This window comes from Drosophila gunungcola, assembly GCF_025200985.1.
Source record: "Drosophila gunungcola strain Sukarami chromosome 3L unlocalized genomic scaffold, Dgunungcola_SK_2 000031F, whole genome shotgun sequence".
Taxonomy (NCBI): Eukaryota; Metazoa; Arthropoda; class Insecta; order Diptera; family Drosophilidae; genus Drosophila; species Drosophila gunungcola.
Window position 1 is genome coordinate 430,314 of NW_026453183.1, and position 17,494 is coordinate 447,807.

Below are 17,494 nucleotides of genomic sequence, written 5' to 3' on the forward strand. Positions count from 1 at the left end.
AGTAATGCATTGTGGTACTGCGAGCAGAATTTGCAGCGTGCGATTTAGTTTTCAGTCATTTTTATACAAAATAGATTTTATATTCAAAAGACATCAAAAATTGCGCCAACCTTGCATATAGAAAACAGGTGTTGTAGTGGTGGCACGAACAAAATATCGTTCAACATCGGTATTTTCCGGTATTTTTTCTAAATATGTTCGGGGCGAATGGTTTTTAATCGCATTTAAAAATCGCATTTATTTTAAATGCGGCATTTAGCCTTATAAGATTCCCTGTGTAAATAAATGCGCATTAGGCTAAATGCGTTTTAATGCGCCAATGGAATCAGGCTATAACAAAAAAGGAAGCAAACTTCGTCAAGCCGAAATATATATACCCTTGGAGCTATTTCAAAAATTAAATATTTTTGAAACCATTAAAATTATGACTTGCGTATATGTTTAAAAGCATTGAAGCTATTGTGATTTGCAGCTCAATTATTCTATAGGATATCTTTTTCCGATTTCAATAGAACTAAAAGCGTAATTCTGAACTGTCACGTTATAAATAAATCAAAAAAAAATTTTTTTTAATTAAAAAATAGAAAAGTTAAATTTAATAAAATTGGCAGCTATTAAATATAGTCCTCCGATTTCGATGAAATTAAAACCGTAATTCTAATATATTTAACCATTACTATATGTCGAAGAACTAAAAAAAATTAAAAAACAGCAATGTTATAATTTTGTATTTATCTTTCCGATTCTTCCTATGGAAGCTATATGCTATAGTCGTTCGATTCGGCTCGTTCCAACTTATATACTACCTGCAATTAAAAGACAACATATGGGAAAGTTTCATGCAGATAGCTGTAAAACTGAGTGACTAGTTTGCATAGAAATGGACAGACGGACAGACTGGCAGACAGACGGACAGATCGATGCTGATCATGCATATGTATACCTTACAGGGTCGGAAATGTCTCCTTGACTGCGATGCAAATTTATGACTGAAATTATAATACCCTCTGCTAGGTTATAAAAAAGGAGTATACAAAAATTATCCGAAGCTGATATGCATTTGATCATTCCTATGACAGTTATATGATATCGTTTTCCAAATTTATTCAAGTTAAAAGCGTAATAATGGATTAAATTTTGAGAACTTACAATTATTTTCTAATTTTTTTTTTAATATTCCGATTGGGTTTTGTTTTTAATAATCCGATTGGTTTTTTTTTTAGTATTTCGATTGTTCCCATTCTAGCTATATGATATAGTCGACCGATTTTGAAAAAATTTAAACCGTAATTCCTAAAATAATAAACAATCATTTTGTAATATTTAATTTATTAGCCTAGCGCGCCAAGTTAGAAAACTTAACGCTATAAGTATAAGTTTTTTTAACTTGTCGCGCTAGGTTAATAAATTTCAAATTAAAAATTACACTAAATATCGAAGAATTATAAACGAAATTCAAGAACAGCAAAGTTATAATTCTTTCCCGATTGTTCCTTTGGGAGCTATATGATAATGCTCGTTCGATCCTATATATGTGTATTACCTGCAATAAAAAGTTTGCGTAAAAACCGGCAAGCGGACAGACAGGCAGATGGACGGACAGACTCTCTAATGATGCTGATCAAAATTATATACACTTTACATGGTCGGAAATGTCTGTAACGTTTCCTTCTATTTTTTACATTTTAACGATAGCAATATACAGATTTACTCTACGAGTAACGGGTATTGAAATTAAGTAAAAATAGAAAAAACTAAGTTTTTGAGCAAATCGCTTAAAAGTTTTCGCAAAATGTTGATTGACCTAGTCTCTGAAACTAGCGTCGAAACCGGAGTAAGCATCAGGATGTAAGGCCGTGTGCTCACAAAATAGTTGCAGCGCCAAAGTCAATCCAACTTATCGCCAACCCTTAGTAATTGTGCTAGATATACAACATTGTAGGGATCGTTTTCCGTAGCTCAAAGAGTTGGGTCGACTAAAGTCAAATTTTTGAAAACATTTGAAAATTTTAAAAAGCGCAATTTTTTGCACACTCTTGCCCACCAATTAGTTTTTTTTGCCCACCTCCAGTTTTCAAATATGGAAAGTTCGAAACTTTCGAAAACCTAAAAGTTGACTTTCTACAATTTTTTTTTTTATTCTTTTAATCGTTTCCCACCTTTTAGAATTTTGCAAAGTAAAAACATTAGAAAATGTGGAACTTTTATGTTTTCATCATTTTTATCCAATAAAAATCATTTGCCGACGGCATAAAAATAGTTTTTTCAAAAAAACTTTTTTTAAGGGGTGTGCAAACGATAATTGTCGGGAAAAGTAATTTTTAAGAGGTGAGCAAACGTTTTTTTTTGTTAAATAAGACATATTTTTAAGAAGTGGGCAAACGATTTTTTTTTTAGATTCTGAAATTTAAGAGGTTTGCAAACATGGTCATTTTTTATTTTCTCGAAAAAACTATTTATGAGTGGGCAAACGACTTTTGTCGGAAAAAAGTTTATGGTTTGCAAAATTATAAAGAGGGGGAAAACGTGGGCAAACAATTCTCTTAAGATTAAAAAAAAATGGATTTTCGAAAATTTTCGAACTTTCCATATTTTGAAAATTGGTCGCCAAAAGTGGGCAAACGATTCCCCAACTGCTTTGAGCTGTTTTTCTTTACAATTTGGTGAAAATTTAATTTAAGAAAGCACTACGTTTTCGAGACAATCGCATAACGTTCTCAGGTATTTGTTGGGCAGTAGACAGTGCGCCAACTCCAGAACAAGAACTACTCACAAAACTTATCGATCGGAACCGGACCTTAGGGGGTATTCTGGTCTAGAAGCCTGAATTTTGGGCATATTTTAAATAAAGATTATAAAAAATGAAAAACTTTTGTATTGACATTTATTGACATTTTAAGAATGCAATAAAATTAATAACAAAAAAAAAACAAACAAAATTCGCCGAGATACGGGCCGGTAGATTGGAGTCTTCAAAAACAAAGGAGTGTCCTGGTTGACATGATTTCAACCTTTGTAGAGATCGGAAAAAAAATCAAACATAACCAATTTTTTCGACCTTTTCGAGTTTTTTGAAAACACTTATAATCAAAATTTATTGAAGTCTGAGGCTATATTTCAAATTTTCAAGGAATCGGTTCAGTAGAACTTGAAATATTATGTCAACCACCTCATAAAAACGCGTTTAAAGATTATGAAACAATTCTAATGGCTCGGAAGCCACGTCAATATATGCAAAAAAAAAAAAAGATTTTTTTCAAATTTCTAGATCAGAATAGTCCCTTAATTGGTGATATTTCGGCGCCTAGTTTAAATTCAAATTATCGGAAGCCTTAATTAATTTGTGCAAGATATTGAGGTACATGTACAGCAAGGTGGCATTATTTTCCTGAATAATTTGGTAAGCATTTCATTAAGTTTTCCTTAAGTTTTCGAGAAAGTTGCTTCATTGCTATCTTTTTTTTATTTGTTCAAGACATAGAGGTATACAGCATTGTAGGGCACATTTTCAAAAAAAAAGGTAAACATTTTATGAAAATAAAAAAGGAACAAGGGAAATTAAGTGACAAACCACTAAACGAAGAAGTGAAATTCGATTATGTTAAAGGTAAAAGATATCAAACACACTTCCGAGTGAAAACTAAAAGAGGCCTGATATAAAGTGCTAATAAAGATAAAATGAACTTTATAGGCTCCAGATCAATAGATATTTCTATTTTTATCCTTTGCGTATCCGAATGACCGGATCGACGAATAAACTTCCATAAATAATAAATGTGCGAAATATTGTATTTTAGTTTGCATGTAAGCTATATACGTTTATGTATATTTACACTCTATGTTTGTACACATAGAAAATAAACCAAGAAATAAGAAAATTTCATTGCGCGCTATTTCTAAAAGTGGATTCGGGCGTGATGTAATTTTTTTTTAGCCCGACCTCTGTTCAGCCGGCACTGATGTATATATGTCCTCGCATGCGCTTGATATATGTACATTCGCTTATATATGTGTACGCGTCGTATGTGAACACTCGTTGGTATAAAAATATTCTCTATGTATTTAAACGAAATACACACTGTTTAGACATTCGCTCATTTCAAAAAAATATGCACATGTTGCCCAATATTTTTCAAAAGACTTTTTTATGAACAAATAATCTTTTTATAGATGATTTACTTGTTGCTGACACATCACCTATGGTTTGAATGTTATGGTTAATAGGCTTATTTCACTGCGAATCACAAACATTTAAGCCACGTTCAATATTTTTAAAACTTGATAAAGGATAAGCTTGGAATTTTTGTATATGCTTTAATTAACTTTGTAGAGGAAATTCCAAACACACGATTTATTTTTGTTTGCAGAGTAGCAATCACAAGAATTTTTATTTCGCTGGCTTGTTTTGCCCTCTCTTATATTTTCCTTTGCACTTTATTTACCCTCTCATTTTCTCACAAGTGGTTATTATGGCAATTTTATTGTAATCAAGATAGCGATTTCCTGTTCATTTTTAATTCTCCTACACTCACGTTGCTTTTAAGTTAGCTTTTTGGCGTTTTCCACTTTAAGCGACCGCCCAGTAATGAATATTTAGTTGGGCTCCCGTTCACACGCGTTTCAATGGCTTCAGCCCGGTTTATACAGCGGGTCGTTTTTAAGAGCGGTTTTCTCGGCGTTCTCGGCGTTCTCGACGTTCGACGTTCAAAATGAAACTGAAACAAACCTCAAGATGGCAAGACAGCCAACGCCAAAGAGCCAATGCCAGCCAGAAACGACAGCGAGGCAGGGAATCAACCCCTAATGTGGCGTCGGCGTTCGGCTTCCTTGCAGCTGCTAGCGTTTCGGACAAGTGTTTGGGACAAATACGTCAGCCCATGTAAGCCGGTTCTTGCCGTTTTTTTTAGCGACTGGTTGCTGTTAATTCGACAACGAAACTGTAGTTGCAATTTCCCACGACTTTTGCCAGATGTGGTAATTGGATAACCAAATGATTGCCGTGAATTGTGTAAAACTAGAATGTTTCGGGTTATTACCTCATGATTGAAGCTCTTTTTCAGAATAAACAAGAGAAAATTCTAAAATGATTTTAGAAAAATGCATACCACAGCTTGGTATATGTAACACTGTGCAACATTTTAAGGGCTTTGGAGATTACTGAATTTCCCGTGAAAACCAATTGTAAGTGGCCTAGCACCTTTTTGGATTTCAATTTCAAATACCCTTGCAGAGGGTATTATAATTTCAGTCAGAAGTTTGCAACGCAGTAAAGGAGACATTTCCGACCCTATAAAGTATATATATTCTATATTGGACGCAGTATATAAGTCGGAACGAGCAGCATCGGACGACTATAGCTATAGCTCCCATAGGAACAATCGAAAAAATAAATGAACAAATTTATAACTTTGCTGTTTTTTAATTTTTTTTAGTTCTTTGACATATAGTAATGGTCCAATATTTCAGAATTACGTGCAATACAGCCCGTTACGAGTTATGTACAGCGAACACAAAATTTATTCGGACACCCGAACTTATTATTATTGAACTTTATTGTTAAAAGCACAACCAAAAACTAACGTCAACACAAATTTAATATTTCATTGTGAAGATTAACAGCATGTATTTAAAAAAAAAAGTTTCAATGTTAACATACCTAAGTAATTTTTTCAAATTATGCTAAAAAGTATCTTTTTTTGAAAAATTATTCAAACACTTTTAAGGATTGCAAATGAAAAGATCTTTACAATTTTTTAAATATTTTAATAATTTTCCCTTAGCATTAATCACAGCTTGTAAACCTCGACCGATGCTTTTTATTAGGTTGCTCGGTTCATTAGCGCTTATTTGGTCCCATTCAGCTAGCAACGACGCTTCCAAGAAATATTGTGCTGCCTAATCCTTTCTCAAGTATATCCCATACATGTTCAATGGGATTAAAAACTGGAGATTGAGGAGGTGTTTACCAAATACAAATAATGTTTCGGACTGTTGACTTGTTGAAACAAGAAAGTCATCGGTCAAGTTTTGTAACTCTGCTAATCAAATTTCGCTAAAATTTTTTGTACATGGTCTTATTTATATTATCGTTGATAAAGACCATTTTTCCAACTCCACCCGCAGCTACACACTCCCAAACCATAACGTTTCAGACACGATGCCTCACAGTTGGGATCAAGTTCTTCTCCTTCATGGCTTTATTTTCTTTTCTCCAAACTTTAGAAGGAGCCTAATGTCCGAATATGTTTTTTTTTTGTGTCGCTTCCTTTTCATTCTTCCGAATTGTTGTAGATGTTGTTCTCGGATTTTGCATGACTGTAGACACAACTTATTTTCTTATTGTGCCTATGGGAGCTATATGCTATAGTCGTATACTTTCATGCAGATAGCATTAAAACTGAGGTACTAGTTTGCGTAGAAACCGGAGGACAGACAGACGGACAGACGGACATGGCTAGATCGACTCTACTAGTGATGCTGATCAAGAATATACATAATTTATAGGGTCGGAAATGTCTCCTTCACTGCGTTGCAAACCTCTGACTGTAATTATAATATACTCTGCAAGGGTGTAAAAATTGGAACAATACAAAAAGATTTGAGTCGCATTTTCTTAATCAGGGAGTCCAACTGAACAGGAAAATCAGGGTTGGATTTTTAGAGTATTTTATTTATTTATTTTTATTTTATTTAATATTTTAGCCCAGCGCTAAAAGCATATGCTTATTTTAAGGCACTTGTCATTATACTATGTATGAACAAATTAAATATTATATAAACGTTATTGACTTTAATACTAACACCTATAACCTATCTAATTGGAAAGAATTTTATAAAATTTTAATGTATATTCTTATTTTATTTGTAAACTTCTTTTACTTTATTTTAAATAGTTGCTCTCTTAGTTGTTTTAAGTTTGTGTGGTAGACTGTTCCACAATCGGATTTCATTGACGTAGAAGTGCCCCTCCGAGCAAAGAGATCGACTGCGAAGGTATAGAGTATATAGTTATTAGTTCGTTGAGATATTCCAGAAGTAAGCTTGCTGCTTAGATACATTGGTTCGTGGCTGGTCACAATTTTATAGAAGTAATTTATTGATTTATATGAGTTTAAATTAAGGTTAAGAATATGATTAGTCAGGTATGATACAGGGTCAAATCTATTTAAATTAACACATAACGAACAATTGAGTTAAATGCTAATGTTATTTTTTACCAAATATTTCAACACCGTAGAATAGTGTATGAACGAGGATGGCTTTGGCGATTAGCAGCTTTGTAGAATAATAAGGAATAATTTTGTATCGGTAAGTTTACGTAGCACGCCATATGTTCGCCCGGTTGCTGTTCCTATGTGCTTGCTTCAAGACAATGTGTAACTGAATGTAATTCCCAAATTTACTGCGTGTTCTACGTATTCAATAGGAGTATTGTTTATAAATAAATTCTGTAGAGTTGAAGTAACAACGGGTATTTTGTCGATGACAATATATTTATATTTTTTGGGTTTATACCAAAGTCATTTTCTTTTGCTCATTTCTTAATTACAGATAACATTCTACTGCTTCTACTACACACACCTATTTCTTTAACTGGACTACTAACATAGATTTGTACGTCATCAGCGTATAAATGCACTTCACATTCGGACAGGACACTGGGTAAATCGTTTACATAGATGGCGAACAACAGAACGGATAACTGTGGAATTCCCTTTACACATGCTTAAAATTGGAAATATTATTTCCCGCTGATACGGCTTGAAGTCTGTTGGACAAATAAGACCTAATTAACCTGACTGCAGTGCATGAAAAATTGAAAAGATTTCTTAGTTAAGTACTAAGAATGCTGTGATTCACAGAATCGAAGGCCTTGCTATGATCAAGAAGAGTCGGGAGAGTAACGTAATTTTGGTCGATTTGCTGGCGAATATCCTCTGCCATGTCAGCTACTAAACCTTGTCGGTTTATTGTTCAGAATAGAGTTGCATTCTAGGAAAAATTGAATCTGTACAGACATAAGGTTTTCAATAACTTTAAAAAGAAAAGGTGCGATGGAAATTGGTCTAAAGTATCGGAATAATTTTGCTCTTTTCCATACCGTCGGAAAAGAAGTAGTTTATATTATAAATTTTTAAAAACTATTGGTTAATATTGTCTAAAACTTCAGCACTGGACTTTACTTTAAGAATACAAGCAAGGACATCACATTAAATTGAAGCCGTTCGCATAAATCATTCGATCGTTCCAGCTATATACCGATTTCCGATTTTAATAAAATTAAAAGCGTAATTTTAAATATTAAATCATTTCTAGGCCGCTGCTCGGCTGCTGCTTGCCTGTAAGAAAGAACTGTAAGCGGGGGTTAGGGGAGCTGCACAGACTTAGCTTCTAGTGTTATCTATGTAGCTCGACAGATGGCGCCACCTAAACTTCGAATGTTTTGTAGGAGGAATACTTGAAGTTTGTTGGCTGAGTAACGGGTATTTAATAGTCGGAAAAACTTGACTATAGCCTTCCTTCCTGTTTCATATATTTTCCCGATTGCTCCCATTGTTTTAACTACTACCTATAGCTTTAAGACTGATAGGCCAGTTTGCGTAGAAACGAGTGGACAAACAGACGCGCATGGCTAGATCGACTCTCCTAGTGATGCTTATGCCTTGTTTTCAAGATATTTGCTTACATCTTGCTAGCTTTTTACAAGTATCTGATTTCAGAAAGGTTTTCTTAAATTCAGAATAGTATTATATTTAATTTTTAAAAAATAATTAATACTTTAAAATATTTAGTTAAATTGTTTCCTTCCTTTAGCCTAAAACCATTTTTTTTATAATATTTCGGTGGTGCTTACTTTTAGGACGAAATTCTTGCTAGGGCAGCGTTAACTGATCTATGCTGAGAAAAATTGCAGTTTTTGTTGCTTAATAACTTTCGAAAAACGTTCATGCAGAAATACTTCATATATACCAAAGGTTGAGGAATCTCAAGTGCTATAAACGTAAAAAGGTAAACAAAAATCGGCTCTAACAATTTTTAATAATTTGTAATAAGGTAAAAAGAAAACAAAATAAAAGTACTTATTTTAACTATTTTATTTAGACCAATTATGTTAAGGCATCTTGACTAGCAATTGACAATACCTGTTTAGTGACATTCTACTTTACTAGCTTCAAAGTTATAGCCGTGCAAAGTTTAGATATTTTTAGCGGTTTCCCGCTAAATAAGATAGTTTCTCAAAATGCCGTCAAACAAACTTTTTTTAAACAACCGGACCAACATATGAAAAATTATTCCAGCATTGTAAAACAAGTCCTTACAATTTTTGAAACTGAAAAACAGGCACCGAAAAATTTTTTTTTAGATACAGCCTAGTACTCAGATCGACGAAATCCGTACGCCAGCTATGAGAGAGCGAGCGAGTGGCAAATAACCGGCGTACACTTTTCGTCAGTGACTTCTTTCACCCCGGTACTCAGATGGACGAAAATAATACAGAAAATTGCAAAGCGTTGCCAGATTTCTCTGGTGAACGAACGCCAGGCCCCGCCAAAAAGAATAAAAAATTTAATCTTTTCAGATTGGAGATGGCAATGCATAGATTTGTCGGAATAAACGGGAAAAACCAAATAAAAATTCTGAAAAATCTTCTAAAATAATAAAATGCTGACTTCAAGTATTCCCGATCCATTTATATGCAACTTTTGTTGAACGCGGGTTAAATTAGAATTTTTTCGTTTTTTAACAAGGTCAGCTGACTGAAGGTAAGACCATACGACTGTAAAACCTCGGTCACACTAAAAAAAATAAACTTTTTACGCTGTCGTAACTGTTCGTCGATCTGAGTACTAGGCAAATTGTCATTCGACGCGTATTTTTAACAAAATTTATTTATTTTTATTTTTTCACCACGAGCTCAAGAACTCCACTTTAAAAAAAATTTTAGTATGTCACACTTATTAATTTTCCTTTCGATTGGTGTATAACTCGGTACGCTTGGATCATCACAGCAGATTTTCAACTCTGCGTCACTGCATATTTTCTGCCGTCCAAGGTGATAACATGAAGACTTACCCCAAAAAGTAACTAACTAGGAAAGTCCTTTCTAAAAAATCTCAGCCTGACCACAAAATTAATTAGCCCTACAAAATAAAAATGTTTACTAAAACTAATTAAAATGTGGAACCCTGACCCTAAAATTAAACTAACCCTAAAAAATACAAATATTTCTCGCTCGACAAGCTCGAAGCATAGGTGTCTAACCAGCAATCTAAGCCACGCGAGACCCGGGTTCGATTCCCACCGACGGTCCGACGGTCAAATAAAAATTTACGTTTTTTCAGATAGATACTTTATGAGAATTTACTTATATGAACTTAAATATCACATGTTAATTTATGTATCCCCTATATTTTATTTTCCCAGGACTTCCAGTTAAAAATTGAATTTGCATTTCCAAACAAACAATACGTTTACATACATACATTATAGACATTATACTTAACAAGAAAAGAAGCAAACTTCGGCAAGCCGATGTTTATATACCCTTGCAGCTAATGCAAAAATTAAATATTCTTGAAAACATTAAAATTATCATCTACTTCCGTATATGTTTAAAAACATTGAAGATATGATGTTTTGCAGCTTAATTTTTCGATAGTTCCTATGGCAGCTATATGATATCGTTTTTCGATTTTAATAAAAATTAAAGGCGTAATTCTACACTGTCAAATTATTAATAAGTCAAAAAGAATTTTTAAAAAAAATTACAAACTAGAAAAGTTACATTAAAAAAACTTTTTTTGTGTTTTTAATTTTTTTTTTAGTTTTTCGAGATATAGTAATAGTTTAATATTTCAGAATTACGGTTTAAATTTCATCAAAATCGGACGACTATAACTTAAAGCTCCCATGGGAACAATAAAAATATTTAAAAAAAAATTTTTAAAATTTAACTTTTCTCTTATGTAATTATTTTTTAGAAATTCTTATGATTAATTAATAATTTGACAGTTCAGAATTACGCTTTTAATTTTAATAAAATCGGAAAACAATATCATATAGCTGCCATAGGAACAATCAAAAGCTTCAATCATAATTTTAATGTTTTCAAGAATAGTACATTTTTGCAAAAGCTGCAAGGGTATATAAACTTCGGCTTGCCGAAGTCTGCTTCCTTTCTTGTTTATACATTTTTCTAATGTTTGGATAAATATGCCCTAAATTATCTGATAATGTGCCCTACATTTGAGACACATTTTTCTAAATTCTAGAAAAGATTTTCTTGCTTCAAAGCTATTTTTTCTAGATTTAAGAAGAGAAACGCCTTTAATTTTACAAAATTTACCCTAGAATTTATGGTGAGTTGTCATTGTTGACAAAAAGGCGAATTTCTTGATTGTTAGGCTAAATTTTGTTATGAGTGTACACTGTGCTTTATCCCAGGTTTATATCTATATTAACCTAGGTAAACTTTGCGATATTTGTTTGATAGTGTAAACCGCCTACGCTCATACTTAAGATCAGACTTGATAAATTTTTTATATCTAGAGAATGAAGAAGCAAAGTGGAATACATTTTTTGACTAGCCCATTTTCCCTAATATATAAAATTTTGCAAACGTCCTTCTTGTTTAAACTACTACAAGGGTTCATAGATTTAAAAATATTAGCTTTGTTGTTCCTCTTGAACTTAATTTAGTAGAAGTCGAGACGAACAAGGTGCTGAGTAGAAAGAGGGAATGAAGCTCTCTCTTCTTAAATTTCTGTGTGAATGCGGCCTACTTAGGTGAATTATTCATATGCATGCGCATACGAGTATAACAGATCCAGTGGACGTAGGCAAGAATAGTGGGCTAGTTGCGTACCTTTACCGATTCATTAGGGACATAGTCACCTACAACTAAAACGTAATTTTATTCAAGTGACTGCACAGCCAGGAAACAGGTTTGTCTCTACTCACGCTTTTAATGACCCTTGACCAGCACCCATGCTTTGGCATTTTAATTTTATCGGAGACTTTCAGGTCTAAACATTGCTAAGAAGCACCAAAGATGTCAAACTTATAATACTGGCTTACAAATTTATATCGATAAAATACTCCAGAGATCAAAACTATATTTTTTCGCCATAATTCCAAAATTAACTCTCAAAATGTTTTGCAATTATTTTTGTTATTTATTTTATTGGTTATCTCCAGTTCTTCTTGAAAGATATTTCTCACTATTTGGCTTAAAACAAGAAATTCGACCTATTTTTGTCATCAATAGCAACTCACCATAAATTCTAGGGTAAATTTGTATAAAATTAATGGCTTTTCTTTCTTAAATCTAGGGAAAATAGCCCTTTAAGCAAGGAAAACTTTTCTAGAATTTATAAAAAATGTGTCTCAAATGTAGGGAAGATTATCATACATTTTAAAGCAAATTTTTCTAAAAATAAGACAAATTTATAAAAGGAAAAGTGTTTTTTCAGGATGAATTTGTATTTCAGCATGTTGAGATTTAGATGCGCCATGGAGGCTTATAAGCAAGGCGCGGCAAAACGAAGGACTGTTTGTCCCATAGGAACAATCGGAAAATAAACAAAAAAAATTATACCTCTGCTGTTTTTAATTTTATTTTAGTTCTTCTACATAATTACAACTATAACTTAAAGATTTAACAAAAACAGTAAAAAATAAAAAAAAAAACATTTTTTTAATAAATTTAATTTTTATATTTTGCAAATTTTTTTAAAATTCTTTTTGACTTATTAATAATCGACAGTTCATACATACGCTCTTAATTCTATTAGAATCGGAAAACGATATCGTATAGGTGTCATAGGAATATCGGAAGATCGAATAATTGAGCTGCAGGTCAAAATAGCTTCAATGTAATTCAAGTAATTCATAATTTTATTGTTTTTAAGAATATTTATTTTTTGCAATAGCTGCAAGGGTATATGAACTTCTGTTTGCCGAAACTCGCTTCCATTCTTGTTTTTCAAATTTTTTTCCATAAATGTTTGAAATGTTTTTGAAAGCTATAAACAACCAAAACGGCTACTTTTCGCAGTTTGGAGAAGTTACCAATGCTTAGGCAAGAATAACCTCCTGAAGTATACAAATTGGTGAGGAAAGTGCTACAAAAAAATGGTTTTAGGTTTAAGGAAGAAACGTTTTTATTAAATAATTGTAAAATATTAATTATTGATTTAAATTTAGTGTCAAAACTAATCTTAATTGAAGCAAGTTCATTTGAAATCAGATACTTAGCAAAATAATTAGCAAGTTGTAAGCAAATATTTTAAAGGAACGAAGTTATTCAAAGTTTAATTTCTATAGGGCCAGATAACTTTCACGTTAATTTTTATATCCTTACATATTTTAATTTCAGTTAGAAGGACTCTAACAGCATCATTAGGAGAGTCGATATAGACTAACTAGCCCATGAGTTTTAAAACTATTAGTAGAAGGTAAAACGAGCCGGATCGGACGACTATATCATACAGCTCCCATGGGAACAATCGGTAAAACATATGAAAAATTATAATTAGGCTGTTTTCCAATTGATTTGAATATACTTCGATACAAAGTGCTGTTTTATTGGTTCTAATTTTATTAAAATTAGACCACTATATCAAAGAGCTGATTGTAAATATTGTTGTTTTAAAAAATGTAATTTAATTTAATTTTTGGAATGGTTGCCAAGGTATATAAGTTTGGACTTGCCGAAGTTTGCTTCCTTTCTTGTTAGTTAAGCTTTAAAGTTTTCTCAAACGTGATTTACTTGCGTATATGTTTAAACAATCGTCAGCGATGACGATTTGCAGCTCAATTATTCGATAGTTCCTATGGCAGCTTTATGTTATCGTTTTCCGATTTAATAAAATTAAAACCGTAATTCTGAACTGTCAAATTATTACAAAGTCAAAAAAACTTAAAAAAAATTAAAAAATAAAAAAGTTAATTTTATTTTATATTTTATTGTTTCCATGGGAGCTTTATGTTATAGTCGTCCGATTTTGATGAAATTTAAACCTTAATTCTGAAATATTTAACCATTACTATATGTCGAAGAACTTAAAAAATAATAAGAAACAGCAAACTTACAAACTACCTAAGCTTAACTAAACTATTGCTCTCCAGAGCGGAGCGGAGCTTTGTGGGAGTTGGAGCGGGGAGCGTAGGGAAAGGGGATGGAGACCTTTGGAGGCACTGTCGCTTTACACTGGCAGAAAATACAAAAGCCTACTTGGCGTGAGCAGATTGAAAGAGCGGCCAAATCAAAGGAGAGATTTCTTAATTTTTGGACAATTGAGTATATTCTTAAGCAAAGAAATATCGCTCACAAAATAATCAAAAAAAGACATTATTTCTGAGCAATATATATATATATATATATATATATAAAATGCGTATTCTAAATCAAACAAAATCATATCTTGACGAAGTAAAATTAACGTGACGATCGCAGCTTCAACTCCAAAAACTTGTTCCATCCTATAAAGTATATATATTCTTGATCAGCATCACTAGGAGAGTCGATCTAGCCATGTCCGTCTGTCCGTCCGTTTCTACGCAAACTAGTCTCTCAGTTTTATAGCTATCTGCATAAAACTTTCCCACAAGTTGTCTTTCTATTGCAGGTAGTATATAAGTCGGAACGAGCCGGATCGTAGGACTATAGCATATAGCTTCCCATAAGAATAATAAAAATATTAAAAAAAATAATAATTAAAAAAAAATTAACTTTTATACCTTTGCAGAGGGTATTATAATTTCAGTCAGAAGTTTGCAAGGCAGTGAAGGAGACATCTCCGACCCTATAAAGTATGTATATTCTTGATCAGCATCACTAGGAGAGTCGATCTAGCCATGACCTTCTGCCCGTCCGTCTGTCCGCCCGTTTCTACGCAAACTAGTCCCTCAGTTTTAAAGCTATCTGTATGAAAGTTTCATTTATTCATGCAAGGGTATAAAAATTATAACTTTGGTGTTTTTTAATTTTTTATTTAGTTTAAATTTCATCAGAATCGGATGACTATAACTTAAAGCTCCCATGGAACAATAAAAAAATAAAAAAAAATTTTTATTTAACTATCAAATAAGCTTCAAATAGCTTCAATGTAAACATACACGCAAGTCAATCATAATTTAATGTTTTCAAGATTATTTAATTTTTGCCGTAGCTGCAAGGGTATATGAACTTCGGCTTGCCGAAGTTTGCTTCCTTTCTTGTTTAATTTGTAATTTTTTTAGAAATTCTTTTTGATTTTATTAAAATCGGAAAACAATATCATATAGCTGATGTTTTGCTGAGCTGCAAAACATCATAGCTTCAATTCTTTTAAACATACACGCAAGTAAATAATAATTTAATGTCTTCAAGGGTATATAAACTTCGGCTTGCCTAAGTTTGCTTCCTTTCTTGTTACATTTTTTGTTAGTTTTTTTTTTAATTTGATAAAGTAGGACGAATATGTCATATAGCTCCCATGTGAACAATGGGTGTGTTGCTACACCATGTGGCAAATAGACAACAACAACATCAAAGATAATTGAAACTTCTTTGCTTTTCAGGTATAGTTTAATTTGGCGAAGGACAATAAGCTATTATTATATAATTGACAAAATACGAAAAAAATTATTAAATTAAATACTAGATTTTCTAATGGGCGAAGCGATCTCGTGATTCATTGCTTAAGAAATACCGATAGTCGGCTAATAAGATGGAGAAAACTTTTACAAAAGATCATTATAGCTTCAATGTTTTTAAGCATATACAAATAATAATAATTTTTTTTTTTGCAAAAGCGGCAAGCTTATATCAACTTCGGTTTCTTGATGTTTGCTTCCTTTATTGTTTTTAATTTTTGCTGAACTATTGTAGAACCCTCTTTTTTTTTTTTAGGTACGGCAGCACCATGACCAGAAGTTGTTCCCAAATGACTTGTATATTAAACAAGAAAGGAAGCAAACTTTGGCAAGCCGAAGTTCATATACCCTTGCAGCTATTGCAAAAACTAAATATTCTTGAAAAACACTAAAATTATGATTTACTTGCGGATATGTTTAAAAACATTGAAGCTATGATGATTTGCAGCTTAATTATTCGATAGTTCCTATGGCAGCTATATGAAAACGTTTTCCGATTTTAAGTCAAAAAGAATTAAAAAAAAAAAAATTAAAAAAAAGGGAAAGTTAAAATTTTAATATATTTTTATGTTTCTATGATATAGTCGTCCGATTTTGATGAAATTTTAACCGTAATTCTGAATATTTAACCTTAACTGTTTGTCGAAGATTTAAAAACAAATTAAAAAGCAGCAAAGTTATATTTTTTTTTCCCGATTGTTCCAACGGGATTCATATGCTATAGTCGTCCGATCCGGATTGTTCCGACTTATGTACTACCTGCAATAGAAAGACAACTTTTGGAAAACTTTCATGCAGATAGCTTTAAACTGAGAGACTAGTTTGCGGACGGACAGACGGGCATGGCTAGATCGACTCGTCTAGTGATGCTGATCAAGAATATATATACTTTATAGGGTCGGAAATGTCTCCTTCACTGCGTTGCAAACTTCTGACTGAAACTATAATACCCTCTGCAAAGAAATAATAACAGGTAGTAATATATATATAATATAGCTTTAAAACTGAGAGACTAGTTTGCGTAGAAACGGACGGACAGACGGACATGGCTAGATCGACTCTCTAGTGATGCTGATCAAGAATATATATATGCTTTACAGGGTCGAAGATGTCTCCCTCACTGCGTTGCAAACTTCTGACTTAAATTATGATACCCTCTGCAAGGGTATAAAAATCGAAGAACACAGTTCTTTCCTCTAATCACAAAATAATTATGTCTTGTTTTGTTAAAAGACAAGTATTATTAATTAATGCACTAGTCACTCTACTCAGCTAAATTCACATAAAAGAAAAAATTGGTATTAACTTTTATTATCATAAATGTGTGTGTAAAATTGATTATATTTGCTGATAAAAGGAAAAATCTATTTATTTATGTTATTTTTATTCTTATTAGTTATAAAATTATTATTAATATTATTATTATTCGTTTTTTTTACTGAGTCAGACACTAATTAAAAATTGAAGTCGTATATAAGCAACTTTTTTTTAAAAGCACAAAGTGAGCTTCGAATTGCAATCAAAAGAAGAGAAGGAGAAGAAATTTTTAAATTTTACGGTTGGTAGGTAGAAAAAAATGTAAGTTTGAGAAATTATTCTTAAACGAAGAGGAAAATACTTGTTTGGCAAAAATCCTCATACTGAACCCTCTTCGAGGGTCCCGACTTGAAATGACGCTGCAGTGCCTGTGCGATGTCAGGTGGCGTTTAGCTAAGATCAAGAGTCAGAACTGTGTGCTCTGTTTTTTTCAATAGCCAAGTCATACTGGGATGAATCCTATATAATAATGCAACAACAAAAGTAAAACATGAGCAATGCACCCCTGTTTTATAGGGTCGAAAACGTTTCCTTCTAC

The 17,494-nt window shown here is 32.4% G+C and overlaps 1 protein-coding gene across 1 annotated transcript in view; it reads right to left on the reverse strand.

Moving 5' to 3' along the window:
• Positions 1-4,720, reverse strand: part of LOC128260242 (uncharacterized) — a 133,561-nt gene extending 128,841 nt beyond the window's left edge. The window contains 1 exon segment of the mRNA XM_052993066.1: positions 4,533-4,720. The gene's annotated coding sequence lies outside the window, so the exon portion shown is untranslated.
• Positions 4,721-17,494: the final 12,774 nt, after the last annotated feature.